The 16,142-nt window shown below is 30.9% G+C and overlaps 1 pseudogene; it reads right to left on the bottom strand.

Moving 5' to 3' along the window:
• Positions 1-8,317: 8,317 nt before the first annotated feature.
• Positions 8,318-16,081, bottom strand: LOC140841017 (ABC transporter C family member 10-like; annotated as a pseudogene).
• Between the last annotated feature and the right edge of the window lie 61 nt (positions 16,082-16,142).

Here is a 16,142-nt window from a genome sequence, read left to right as displayed (position 1 = left end):
TATATATATATATATACTTATACTACTATTATAAATATATGAGTTTGAATTGTGAGCTTATTATTTTACCCTTTCATTTATTTACAATTTGTTATGTTTATGAGGTTCTTTAAGTAATTTTCTATGTTAATTTACTATGATCATTAATAGTGTACTTAGTTCAATCAATATATTTATTAATTTGATTTTACTTTTAAATTTAATTTAATTAATGTTACATATTTAAAAAAATTAATATTATTACATCTATTTTACTTTATAAATATTTGATTTTCATTTGTAAACTTATTATTTTACCATTTATTTGTTTTATAAATTGTCATGCTCATGAGGTTCTTTAAATTATTTTCTACGTTAGTTTAATAGGCTTATTATTTTACCATTTTGTGTATTTTATAATTTGTCATGTTTATGAGGTTTTTTAAATTATTTTCTAAGTTATTTAATAGGATTATTAACAAAATACTTAGTTAAGGTATTTATTATTTTACTTTTACATTTAAATTTAAAATTATTTTCTACGTTAGTTTAATAGGATTATTATTTTACCATTTTGTTTATTTTATAATTTGTGATGTTCATGAGGTTTTTTAAATTATTTTCTATGTTATTTAATAGGATTATTAACAAAATACTTAGTTAAGGTATTTATTATTCTACTTTTACTTTTGAATTTAAATTTAATTACTTTAATTATACATAGACATCAAATTCATAGAAAATTATTATAATAAACTTTAATTATACACTGACATCAGATTCATAGAAAAAATAAACTTTAATTACACACTGACATCAAATTCATAGAAAATTACAATAATAATATTATAAATTAAAAAATTTGTTAATATTCCGAATATTAAGGTAATGATCGGAACACGAATGTAGATGAGTGATGTTGAATAAAATTAAATTATTAATAAATATTAAGATTATATAAAACTTCTTTTTCTCATTTAAAATAGATATATTTTTAGACTACTTAGTATTAACATAGATACATGATTGAGAGAAAATTTACCCTTTTATTTATTTACAATTTGTTATGTTTATGAGGTTTTTTAAGTAATTTTCAATGTTAATTTAATACGATCATTAATAATGTACTTAATTCAATCAATATAATTATTAATTTGATTTTACTTTTAAATTTAACTTAATTAATATTACACATTTAAAAAAATTAATAATATTACATCTATTTTACTTTTATAAATATATGATTGTCATTTTTAAACTTACTATTTTACCATTTTCTTGTTTTATAAATTATCATGCTCGTGATGTTCTTTAAATTATTTTCTACGTTAGTTTAATAGGATTATTATTTTACTATTTTATTTATTTTATAATTTGTCATGTTCATGAGGTTTTTTAAATTATTTTCTACATTAGTTTAATAAGATTATTAACAAAATACTTAGTTAAGGTATTTATTATTTTACTTTTACGTTTGAATTTAAATTTAATTACTTTAATTATACATAGACATCAAATTCATAGAAAATTACTATAATAAACTTTAATTATACATTGACATCAAATTCATAGAAAAAATAAACTTTAATTATACATTGACATCAAATTCATATAAAATTACAATAATAATATTATAAATTAAAAAAATTGTTAATGTTCCGAATATTAAGGTAATGATCGGAACACGAAATAGATGAGTGATGTTGAATAAAATTAAATTATTAATAAATATTAAGATCATATAAAACTTCTTTTTCTCATTTAAAATAGATATATTTTTAGATTATTTATGTATCAACATAGATACATGATTGAGAGAAATTTTACCCTTTCATTTATTTACAATTTGTTATGCTTATGAGGTTCTTTAAGTATTTCTATGTTAATTTTCTGTGATCATTAATAGTGTATTTTATTCAATCAATATAATTATTAATTTGATTTTAATTTTAAATTTAATATAATTAATGTTATATATTTAAAAAAATTAATAATATTACATCTATTTTACTTTTATAAACATATGATTTTCATTTGTAAACTTACTATTTTATCGATTTTTTTTTTATAAATTGTCATGCTCATAAAGTTTTTTTAAATTATTTTCTACGTTAGTTTAATAGGATTATTATTTTATCATTTTGTTTTTTGTTTTTTTTTTTAATTTGTCATGTTCATGAGGTTTTTTAAATTATTTTCTACGTTAGTTTAATAGGATTATTAAAAGAATACTTATTTAAGGTATTTATTTTTTTACTTTTACTTTTGAATTTAAACTTAATTACTTTAATTATACATTGACATCAAATTCATAGAAAATTACTATAATAAACTTTAATTATACATTGACATCAAATTGATAGAAAAAATATTTTTATTTATACATTGACATCAAATCATAGAAAATTACTATAATAATATTATAAATTAAAAAATTTGTTAATATTCTGAATATTAAGGTAATGATCGGAAGACGAATGTAGATGAGTGATGTTGAATAAAATTAAATTATTAATAACTACTAAGATCATATAAAACTTCTTTTTCTCATTTAAAATAGATATATTTTTAGATTACTTATATATGTATCAACACAGATACATGATTGAGGGAAAATGTATGTAAGTTATTTCAATACAAATATTTAATTAAGTATTTAATCAATTTCGATATATGATGCTAAAAAAATATCCTTAAATAATAAATTATCTATTAATAATATCTATTAAATATATGACTTTCAATTGTAAGCTTACTATTTTACCAATTTTTTGTTTTACAATATTCGTCATATTCATGCTGTTATTTAAGTCATTTTTTATGTTAGTTTAAAAACTTAAACTTCTGTGGGGACCCGGAAGCTAATCCAGTTCTTAATCGTCATTGGGACTAATTAATCACTTATAATAAACAAGGTCTAATTTTTTTTTCTAAAATACACAGCGGAAACGTAATGTAATTAAATTCAAATTACATATTAACCATAAACATACAAATCTGATGTTATCTACAATAATTCAACTAGGTTCAATTACATATCGGTACTGAATCCTAAGTTGCTTCTGAAGCCCGGATCTCCACGCTATCTAGTCCAGCCTCGTTCTCTTCCTGACCCTTATCCTGTCCCACCTGTTGTCATGCACACATACAAACAAGACAACAGCCGGATAACTCCGGTGAGATATAAATATCCCAGTATAAATCATGTATATATGCAATCATATAAACAATATAAAAGCATATAACATAAAATCATATCCCATATCAAAGTCATGACATGAAATAATAACAAGAATAAATCATATTCTAAACATGTACCCTAATCAGGAACATAATCAATATCAAGAATAACTCCTATTCTAAACTTGTACCAATATCAGGAACAGCAAAGAACATGAACCATATTCAGGAACATAATCAACATCAATAAATATAAATCAATATAATTGTCACTCAGACTCGTGACTCCACGATTCAGACTAGACTCAGTCCTAGCCTAGGGATCCCGATGTCCAGATGTGGTATTCCTATATCGACAAACAGTAATAGAAAAGACTCCAGTTCTATCCAAGTCGATATAACCAAACATCCAGTGTCCAAACGCATCCGTCATAGACTATGGTCTATCACCATATCTTGTGACATCGTGCAATGTACCCGTGGTTACCTGCCACTATCAGGTACTTCTGTCACAAGATTACTCGTCTAATGCATGCTCCTATAACTCCATAGAACAAGCATTTAAATCAAATCATTAAACACAATGATAAACAAATAATAAGTATGTGAGTTAGGGAAACTCGAGTCAAACCTCACTCGAGTTGTGCAATCCCAATCTCAACATTAATTTATACCTTTATCTTCTCGCTCAGAAGAAGAAGAAGTCCCGACTCTATCTCGGTTCATTCCCAATCTGGTAATAACAATATCGAACAAATATAGTATCAGTAAACAACTCAATTCAATACATGTTCTGATCAATATTCGGATCACCATAAAATCTGACCAATGTCAATTGAGATACGATCTAATCCATATCGACGATATAATCAAAATCACTACCGAATTTGTTCAATATCAATCAACTGATGTTTCGACGGTATACCAATACAGTCTCGATAACCCCGTCAATCCACACATCACAGTTATAATACCAGAATTCGTAAACAGCATCAGTACAACTCATAATCTCAATACTAATACAAATCTGATAGGAATTCTCAGTCAAATCAATTCCAATAATCATAACAATCACATAAACAGTCCGTTCTTTAATCTGACTTCAATTATACGATGTCTACTATGTCAAGAACATCATATATGACTCATATTCAATTCTGACAATAGCATAATTTCAAAACATGTCAAAACGTAACAAAACTTACGTCCAGTTGTAGCCCACGTTGATAGGAACTCGGTATTGTACTCAGATTCAAAATCAGACGGACAGATTGAAATAAAAAGGCGTAAGGATTTTCGTGAATCTTCCTCGGCCCCTTTCTCGTTTCTCTTCTTTCTTACAATTGATAAATCACATTTGTATGTATATATATATATATATATATATATATATATATATATATATATATATATATATATATATATATATATATATATATATATACATCTCACGCCTGTATACAAACGTGGCTTCTTTACGTTTTGCATGACTCGCGCTCGGGCGGTTAAAATATACCGCTCGAGCGCGGAGCCTTCTTTTCCGAGACCACACTTGTTATTCATTGGCGCTCGGGCGGTAATTCTTTACCGCTCGGGCGCCATACATTCTGCCCAAATTCTATAATTATGGTGCATTGGCGCTCGGGCGGTTCTTTTCTACCGCTCGGGCGCCAGATATTCTGTCCAACATCTTAGCTTATAATATACCGACGCCCGGCTTCACCTCTCATGTCTTATTTGGTTCCTGTGATATTTGCTAATCACCATTCTGACAATTAATCAACGTCTGATTACAGTAATTAAATCTCAGGCATTACAACTTCTTTCTCCCATTTAGAATAGAGATATTTTCAGACTCTTTATGTGTCAATTGAGATACGTGACTGAGAGAAATGTTTGTATTTAACTGATTTCAAACACTGTTTTTAAGCCATTTGATCAATTTTTTTATATATGCCGCTAAATAAATATTACTAAATAATTAATATGATTCCTTTAATCATTTAGTGTTCTTGCAATGAGATGAGTTTTTTATCCTACCGTTAACATGTTTTATTGTTATATGTCATTTGTGTTGATTATGTTGTATGAATGTCATATACAATATCAATATTTCTAAGAGAATAAAATCGTTTTCAAAAAGAAAAAATTCTTCATCCAGAAAAAGAAATACATGAAAAAAAAAGTGTACACAATTTTCATTCTATTTATAATAGTATGAGAACAATTCTAAATCTTTGTGGACACAATAGATCAATTTTGTGAATTTTTAGTAAATTGAGACATTGAGCCAATTGCACTTTATTTCATCTCATCCAATATCATCTCAATATATTTCGAGGAGGCTAAGAGATTGTTTTTGTTCTTTTTTTAGTCAAACTGACTAATCAGCTAATTCATAAGATATAAGATGATAGTATTGAAAACTCATCGCCAAATACATTCACTTAGCCAAATAGTGAAATACAAATATAATTCTACAATATTTCATCAAATTAATTTTGACTATTATAAAATGCTCATGAAATCTAAACAGTTGTATTATTATATAGATATTGTAGAAAAAAATACTTTTATATATATTTGAATATGTTTACTATCTCATTTGCATCTTAGTTATGTTATTCATGTCTCTTCTCAAAATTTGTAAAATACAATAATTAATTTTCTATGTCGTTCCACAAGATATAAAATATTATAAACAAAATATAATTTCGATAGAAAAAAATTTGTTTCATTTCAATGAATAATATAATATTATGTTCTAGACACAACAAATGAGATTGAAACTATATTATTCTCATGATATGATGAACGCAATCATTGTTCCAAAACTTATAAAAAAAGGCAAAAACTTGTGTGAGACGGTCTCACGGGTCATATTTGTGAGACGAATATCTTATTTGGGTCATCCATGAAAAATTATTATTTTTTATGCTAAGAATATTATTTTTTACTGTGCATATGTGTATGGTTGACCCGTTTCACAGATTATGATCTGTGAGACGGTCTCACATGAGACCCACTCCTAAAAAAATAACTGACGAGATGACTTTCCTAAATTACATCAAATTAAACGAGGAAACAGTTTTTTTTTATGGTAACGAGGAAACAGTTCTAATATAGTAACTTGAGTAGATATATTAACATTAAAGCTATATATAAGCAGTTCTAATTTATTAACCTTATAATTATATGTTAATAATATTGATAATAAATATATAAAATTGATATTACAAATATCACGATGTTTGAAGAAATTACGACATCATTCATTGGTTTTGTTGTTGAAGGATGTATAAGTTATACATACTTTTACTCACAAGTGAAAACCTATCACGACTAAAAGAAATATTTCTTAGGAGTTACAGTTGATGATTGTCATAAACTGAAAAATCATTCAAAAAAAATAATTGAAATATAAGATTACCAGATAAAATAATGTAGAAAACTGAAAAAAATGTCGTGATAGAGAAGCAAACTACAAGCATGTCAAATCCCCAATGATGATTCTAAATAACATAATAAGCGTTAAAGATGATCATATACTTGTTGAGTATACTAAAATAGTTATACGCATATTATAAAAACTACGACAAAGAGTTGTTGAGTTGTTAATATCAACCAAAAAGCATATTGAAAATTGTGGCATGTGGATAAAATAACTTTTCTGATTCATATACCGTCTATGATCATAATTTTTAGTTTTTATGATTTGATTTGTTTCAATTGATAAATGCTACTATCCATATTTTAATTCTTTTAAATATTATCAAAATTTCATTCATATATTTTCAGCAGTTTAGTTGCTCACGTGCAACGCACGTGCACTTTTCTAGTATATATATATATATATATATATATATATATATGATGATAAATTCACTCTCGTACGTTATTATCCGATGTCTACTAAATTAAATAAATGTCGAATTAACAAGGTTGTCTACAAGTCACAATATATTTAGTATTATATTTAATAATAGAAAAACATCCCATGCATGTATCATGTACCAAGTACGATATAAATAATTAGACAGTTTATATAAAAATATTTTTTGTATTAAATTATTTTCTTCATTAAATTAATGTGAAGAACTTCATGGTGATTTTTAAAGATTTTTTTAATAATTAATCGGATAAATTATTTTACTACGTTATTTTTTGTTATTTCAAAATTGATGGCGCTTATCACGATGTTATTTTTTAATTATTGAAGTAGTACCGTTGTTCATGTATAGTTCTCATAACTTGCATATCATTACGGTCTTGGGATACATATTTTTGCAGAACTTTTTAAATATTGCAAAAATCATATTAAATATTTAAAAACAAATAGAAAATACATATGTAACTAAATATGAATTCTTTTCCATTTTTTTTTAATTCAAATTTGATTTTGATATCTTTTGAAAAATAAACTATATATAAGTATTTGTATCTCTTAAATTATTTTAATTTCGATTATGGTTTTAAATTTTGTATTACTTTCATATATTTAATTTTCATTACTCCTTATCATAATTGTTATTTCAAAATTGATTGTGCTTATCACGATGTCACTGCATTTAAAACGTACAAATGTACTTAGATTTTGAAAATTAATTGTTTGAGCATCTTGAAAAATTAATATAAAATTAAATAAGAAAGAAAGATATATTCTTAAAAATAATGGCCCAAATACAAAAAAATATAGATTTTTCATTAAATTTAAATGAGCACAAAATTAAAAAACTATATTAAATTATTTTTCAAATAAATGGGGGTGAGGTGGATGGAAGAGGTGGAGCGGATAAGCGTGGATGCTCGTCTTGACGTGGAGAATCCGTGCTTTGTAAGCATGGATGTCCGTTGTGACGTGGAGAATATGTGCTTACAAAACACAGATTAAGATAATTTTGCAAAAAAAAATTATTTTAAATTATTTTTGAAATATTTTTTTATTTTAAAATTAATTATAAAAAAACCCTGGTTTGAAATAATCATTCAATAAACACCTTAAAACATAATTTTTTTATCCATCAAAACTAAACTATTTATTACATTAAAAATAATCAATCTACAGATCAAATATTCATACTTATCTTCGACAAATATACTCGTGATTGAACAATAAATGTGTACTATGTTATTTCAAAAATTAATGTTGAGCTAATATATCAGATTCTAATATGTAAAATGATAAATATAACAATATTTACAAAGAAAATAAACCTTATTAGAGACACCAAAATGCAAGGCAAAACTATCACTTCTGAGACTTATGTTAAATGATGTGAATAAAGGCAAATACAGGTTACATATGAAGAACTCAGGAAACAACTATTTGCAACATTCAACACAAGTAGTTCTTGCACTAGATGCTTCACTCTCGTTCCGCGGAGTCGTGGTGAGACCAATATTCCTTAATTAGCTGCCCAAACAATGAATCCTCTCTTTTCATTAGCTTCACCGGCTCATCGTACTCCGCTAGTTTTCCTATATGATGCCGATGTGGTTAAATTTATTTCTAAAAATGTTGTGTCAACAAGTTGGAAATTATGAATTACATATAAATACAGACCTTCACTGATGGCAAGAACCATATCACAATCCATCACAGTTGGTATTCTATGAGCCACAGTAATAACTGTACAGTCTGCGAATTCTTTCCTAATAACCCTTCTGCAAGATCATGTCGGTAGCATTGTCGATAGATGCAGTTGCTTCATCGAGTACCAAGATCTTGCTTCTCCTCAATAAAGCACGCCCCAAGCATAACAACTGACGTTGACCAACACTCCAGTTTGAACCATCTTCTAATACTGAAGTCATATGTTATTTTTTCGAAATATCGCTATTATCATATATAACTTTTGATATAAAGGAATCAATTGTTGAAAACAAGTAAGAACGATTGCTCCTTCGATCTAGTATGGTTATCAATAATGGACAACAATTGAAAAGTGATGCTTGATCCTATTATATGGTTTTGGTAAAAGATGATCGATCCTATCACTTACCAAAAAAGTCTAATCCATTCTCCTTCTCCTGAACTGTGTCTTTGAGCTGACACTTTTCAAGAACCTTTAGTTTCAATGAAACAAGAAAAAGGAAGACATTGTTATATTGTATTTTTATCACAAGGCCATACTTAAAACTGAAAGCAAGATCATGGATTTAACAGAAGTTTTCTTTAAATCTACAAAAATATGGGAAGTCAAATCAATACAAAATTACCTCCCAGAGTTCCTGCTCTGTATGCTGATGAAATGGATCCAGATTGTACCTCACAGTTCCATTGAAAAGAGTAGGGTCTTGAGGTATGATTCCAAAACGAGACCTCAAATCATGAAGTCCAAGTGCTGATATATCAAGCCCATCTACCAAAATCTTTCCTCCTGCAGGCTCCACTAGGCGAAACAAGGCGCTAATAAGTGTGGTCTTCCCACTTCCAGTCCTACCAACGATGCCAATTTTGTGTCCTCCTTCGAATGTGCAACTAATCCCGTGTAAAACAAGTGGTGTATCGTGTCTATATTTGATCTGTTTCCAATCAAAATCAGTATTTAGGGAGAATGTCATACTTTTTTAGATTAGAACTAACTCAAGAAATGTTTACCTTTAGATCTTGAATCTCTACTTTACCCTCCATTGGCCAGTTGACAGGGGGGCGATTCTCTTCTATCACTTCAGGGGCCTCACTTGGTATGTGCATATACTGATCAAGCCTTTCTACTGAAACAATATAGTTCGATAAATTGCACTGGCTGCTAATGGAAAACACGAGAGATACATTTAATGAAAGACCATAGGACAACGCCATTCCAATAAATCCTGCAACCACATATGAAGATAAACAAAATCTTAATCCATGAAAGTAATACCATTTGAGTAATTAAAAGAGGACGCCTTTCTATGTTTGTAGTATTACATTATGTATAGGGGTGTAAAATTAAGTCGTGTTAGAATCAAGTTTGTGAAATTTCACAGACTCAGAACCAAGTTCAACAAAAGAATTGAGCTCAGTTGCTCGAACTTTGACTAATCGAGTTCAAAATGAAAGGAACTACATCTCAAGCTCAAATGCAGCTTAGCCTAACAAGTTTTATTTGAAGAACATATCCGAGAACTCAGATAATGAGTTTGGCTCGTGTGCTACGATCTATTAATGTCATCACTGATAATATTTTAATAAAGCAATAGTATTGAAAGAATACATATATGCAAAGAACAATATTTTGGTTTTCATTTCTATATTGTGAAAACTGATAAAAATAGTTATAAGACGAGCTGACGTGAGCTATCAAGAAACTCAAAGCTCGAGTTGGTAAAAATTCGAGCTAGACATGAGCTCATGTGGAACAAACCAGCTTGCTCATGAGCAGGCCGACTCATCTTTTTACATTTAACCTACCGGGGCTAAAAGTTCCAGATGGAAGTGAAACCATGCAAAAGCCTGCAAATGAGAGAACAACTGCACTAAGGGTTTCCAGCCGTTGGATCAACCACTCATTAGCCGAAAAATAGTGGAAATATGGGCTTCCATTGATGTCTATCAGCTCAAGATTCTTGGAGAAAAAACGATCTTCTTCTTCGAAAGCTCTTATTGTAATGACTCCTGCCACAGACTCAGCAACATGATTTGCTACAGAAGATTTTGTTGTGCCATTAATCCGCATGAACTCTCTGGCTGAGGAAAAATAGTACTTCTGAAGATGTGCAATTCAAATCAGACTTAGTATTTGCCATTCAAAAAAGAAAATCATTGAACAAAATGTTCTAGTCCACCAAAATTTAAAACTTATTGTTGGAAATTAGTTTGAGGTCTAAAATAAAAAAATTTCTATGAAGTGCAAAAACTTTGAACAATTTACTTCTTAAATTTCTCATTGTTGTTTCATCATATGCTTTAATATGCAAGCATATCCGGATAATTAATTTCAACTTATGCTACTTATTAAATTTGCTACAATGAGAAGTTAAGCGAGAAGATCTGAACATTTGAGTTGAAGTATATCTGTACTGATGATAGTTACCTGCAAGCGAATGGCGAAAAATATCATTGGTATTGAGACAAGCAGTACTTGCCATGTGACAACAGCCAACACCACCATGTTTGCATAACTATTCATGGTCGATACCGATGTGAAAATCAAGCTGAAAGGAACATCTAGATCAACTATGCTCAAATCAGCGGAGACCTGTGATATATCAATTACATAAGACAAACATCAGTATCATAGGACTCATGTCCCGGGGTCTAACCACGCTCAAGAAAGACTGTAGGCAATACTCTCCTCTTGGATATATTTAACACTATAACGAAAAACAACGACTTAAAATCAATGGAATCTTTACCCGGCTGAGTATTCTTCCCAAAGGTGTAGAGTCATAAAACGACATTGGCGCACAAAACAGAGAAATCAGTAGTCTTGAAAATAATGCTCTTGACGACCTAATGTTCAAAACAACTGCGAATATAATTCGGCAGAGTAAAAATAGTGATATGGCGAGTCCAATCAACAAGTAAACTACGATCAATCTCAATTCGGTGACATTTTGAGCATCAACATTTTCAGCCATCCAAATGTTCTGCATAATCTGGCCTAGCATGTATACCAGTTGGCACAGAACAATCACAGAGTAGAAAAGAAATCCTTTATTTTGCTTCAAGTACGTAATATACGGTTTGAATCCAGTGTCCCCGGCTTCTCGTTCTTCTTTCTTAATCAACTGGACATTTTCAGATATTTTAACTTTCATTTCTGCATAATTTTTTCGAATTTCTCTAGAAGAAGATCCAAGATGTTGGGAAGAACTGATGTCTGAAAGCCTCCTGGAACCAGCGGTTTCTTTGTGTGCATTAACAAGGTCTTGAAATTCTTTGCTTGAGGTCAGCAACTGAGAATAAGGAGCAGCATGCGAGATTTCCCCATCTAACATGAACTGTTCAAAAGAAAGGGGTACTATAATGAGCAACCATTCTTTATTGTTTTCAACACACATTATGCATCGCCACTCTTGTCATTTTATGATGAAATTCTGAATGCAGAAACAAGAATTAATAATCAAAATAATATCTTCAGGAATCAAATTTGGTAAATATGATTTTCTTATGATTCAGTTTTAGAAAAGATTTCCTTTAATGTTCATTCTGAACTATTTTCACCTGTACGAGGATGGAGTTTGTGCTCTGAAGTAGGAGTGGATAAGAAGTTTCAGACAAATAAAACTCCTAAAGAAAAAACTCACCAAGATAAAATCAAATGCAGGAAGAAAATCAACTTGATGAGTCACGAGCAAAACTGTCTTTGTTGAGAGGGCTTCAATTACATATTCCTGCCAAGATTCAACAGAGTTTTTAGCATACAACGCGTAAAACTAAATTCTACTTGCAACAGGAATATACTAACGTTAAACAAACTCAGGGCAGTGTGTGCATCAACAGCACTAAACGGATCATCCAAGAGATATATATCAGCATCCTTATAAAGAGCACGAGCAAGCTGAATCCGTTGTTTTTGGCCACCACTAAGGTTTATTCCTCTTTCTCCTATCTCAGTGAGATCACCATAAGGTAGCAGCTCGAGATCTTTAAGTAGTGAACACCTATCTAGTGTATCTTGATATTTGTTGTTATCGAAGGTAGACCCGAAGAGAATGTTTTCTCGAATGCTTCCTGATTGAATCCAAGCCGATTGAGAGACATAAGCAATTGTCCCGTGTACTTGTACCTAAAATATGTTAGAGAAAAACAGATTACATTTTTATAGTATATTTTTTTAAGATTGGTAAAAGTGAATCACTTGTGTACTTCCATGCTAATAAGCTCAATCATTGCCACAAAGTGAGACCTCAGATCTTATTTTCCTCGCCTGTCACACTCCCCATTTTTGTAAACTGTGTTTTCGCCCCTTACAATATTGAGGAAAATAAGGGAAATTACTCACAGTGCCAGCGGTGATCGGAACCTCTCCAAGAATTGCAGCAAGAAGAGTGGACTTCCCTGAACCCACCTCTCCACAAATGGCAATCTTGTCACCAGGTTTAACACGCAAACTGATGCTTCCAAGAGTTGGCCGGGATGGATTCTCATCCCACGATAGATTAGCCGATTGAAACAAAATTCTTGTATCGCTCACAGCACGACTTAACTCTAACACTCGCGGTTTCCAGTTCAGGAGCTTCCAGAAACTTTGCAATCCTCGAAAACGCAACTTTCGCCTGAATAAACACTCCAATGACATCAGGAATACTTTTAACCGGATCTTGGACCAGCCATAAAGTTGCTATAAAGGTGAAGACGCTTGCAGAAGATAGCGGAACACCAAGAAAATAGCAGGTAGCAAATGTAGCAGAAGAGACTAATAAAGGGGACAACCAGAAAACAAAGATGTTGCACGCTTTAGATTGCTGAACTGCCAATAGACATTTTTCTTCAATGGCCCTCAAATTTTCTATTGCTTCCCGAAAATGAGTTTCCCACGCATATAATTTCAATACCTTCATGTTTAAGATAGCCTCAGACATCTTCTTCAACCTCTCATCCTGCGCTACCATAAGCTTAGACTGAAACTTATGTTGCAACTTCCCAAGCGGCGAATTGCAAAGAACGGTGAGAATTATGACAGTCATAGATGCAATCGTGGCGAGTCCTACAGCTTGGAAGAGGATAAGGATTGCAAGACAGAGTTGCAGGATTGTAGTCCATATTTGGTGGAACCAAAATGGGAATTCCCCTATGCGATAAGAATCAACTGTAACATAGTTCATTATCTTGCCACTCGAGTGGTTCAATTTAGCCAGATTTGATAATCTCAATTGCTTTTGGTAAATGACTGCAGTGAGTAGGGATCTAACTTTAAGACCAACTAGTCTAGACCTGAAATACCACTGTCTTTGAGATATCGATTCGAGGATCTTTGTCAAAAAAAGCACTGCGACCAATATGTATCGCTCATATTTGGAACTTTCTTTTCCTTCTGCAACTTTTATGAAGGCTTTGAGCAGTAAAGGCCCTGCAGAGACAGTCATCACTTTCAATAGTGCAAAGAATCCGGATATGACTATTTCTCTCCAATGGCATAACAGAATGGTCTTCAAGATTTCGGATTCAGTTAATCTATCCGATTGTTTCCTTCTATTCAATACCTCCATATATAACAAGTAGCACGACTCTGCTCGATCATCCACGCGTAAACTAGGTATATCTTCATCCGCAAGAGTTTTCTCTCTTCCCATTTTCATTAATGGATTCAACCACCAAAATGTAAATTTACTGCAAAACCGAGCTTTTGCAAATGGACTCAAACCACTACCTGAATAAGTTTTATAATCATTACTGGCTGAACTGAGTAATGGACAGTGGATATCGTCGTCGTCATGCCCTTCATGTCTGTAACCTTTGTAGGTGCATAATAGTAATAAACAAGATCCTATGAAGCAAATAACATCCAGAAAATTCTGGAATGTCACCTCTTTCCTAAAAATAGCTAGAAAAAGTGAAAACCCGCAAATTATACCAGAGAAGAGGGATGCAAGAATTGATAGAAGCCTCAACAAGGCTCTTCGGAAACGTGTTCCTTGCAAACTAGCTATTAATCCAGTTAACAACCAAATTAATCCATGAAGCATGAACGTTGTCCATGAAAGAAGAGGTGCAATATCTTGAGTTTTTCTCAATTTTTCTTCCAAAATCCAGATACCATAAGATAGATAGGCCAATCCAAGAAAACCATTAAAAATGGCTGATACTAACTGCAAACTCGATATGCGGCACGTGGAAGCTCTCACATTTGAGGATTTCTGTGATTTCTTGAAAACTATAGTGAATAAGATCATGACGAAGAGCAGGATATCGAAACAAAGACTTAACGCACTAACGGTGCAAGACGAAGAGCGTGTTCGAAAAATCAAATCAGCACCACAAGGGATCTTGTTGCTGTCTGAACAGTTGGATTCCCCACAAAACACGGTCCATAGATTCTCCATCTCTACCCTCACAACTTGTTAGGCCTTCGCAAGTCTGAATTCGATACAAAACCAACAATTCACATGAATTAGTTATAAAATTGATACATTTCAAGCCTAGCAATTCAAGGAAATCATCAGACACAAAAGAAAGAAAAAACACAAAAACCAAAAAGTTGATCCACAAGTGCAGCTGAAACACGATCATCTGCCTATTTATGATGAAAATAATACAAAAAGAACCAAGTTTTTAATGCCTTAAAAGCAAAACTTTAATGGAAATTAGGTATCTATAAATTCGACTCTGACAACATATCGATGACAGTTCAGCATTCTGTATTGAACCATATTCAAATTTCATGTATATTTTTCTTAGAATATTCAAGTTTGAAGCACTGCTTATCATAGATGTAAAAATGCATTTGAATGGAAAACCTGTCATCATGCAAAATCTAAACTAACGAAAGGTACACTTTGAACAACACAACAAGTAGGTCGGAAATGGATCAAGAATGGCAATAATGCAACAAGAAGTGGAAATATTTTGTGTAACAGAGCTTTGTGGTCCTTTACATACAGGAAACAAGATCAACACCTTCCAAAAACCATTCTGAGACAACCAGGGAAACAATCTAAGAAAGATAATCGTAAAAAACGGTTCTTTTACTGTAAAAACAGAACTCAATCAATGCTAAAATGAGCCATGAAATCTTGCTCCTCTCATTCAAATAGAGCAACTCTTCTTTTCCTCTTCACACAGATGAAAAAATTCAAGAACCCAAGAACTTGTCCATCTTTGATGTTCAAGATTTTGCTATCCACAAGCTTGTTGAATTCGAGGTAAAAAAAAAACCCATTACAGGAACGATGCCATACGTGTAATTTCTCGGGTTATATGATTTTTTTTATAAAAAAAAAACACTGATTAACACGCACTATATAGAGTTCAAAAGCAACGATAATGGGTATCCAAATGCAACATGTGTGTGTATGGCGTAAAACAACGATGTATCACTATATCTTGCCTGTGT

The sequence above is a fragment of the Primulina eburnea genome, chromosome 9, assembly GCF_022965805.1.
Source record: "Primulina eburnea isolate SZY01 chromosome 9, ASM2296580v1, whole genome shotgun sequence".
Classification (NCBI taxonomy): Eukaryota; Viridiplantae; Streptophyta; class Magnoliopsida; order Lamiales; family Gesneriaceae; genus Primulina; species Primulina eburnea.
This window is presented reverse-complemented; position numbering and strand designations above follow the sequence as displayed.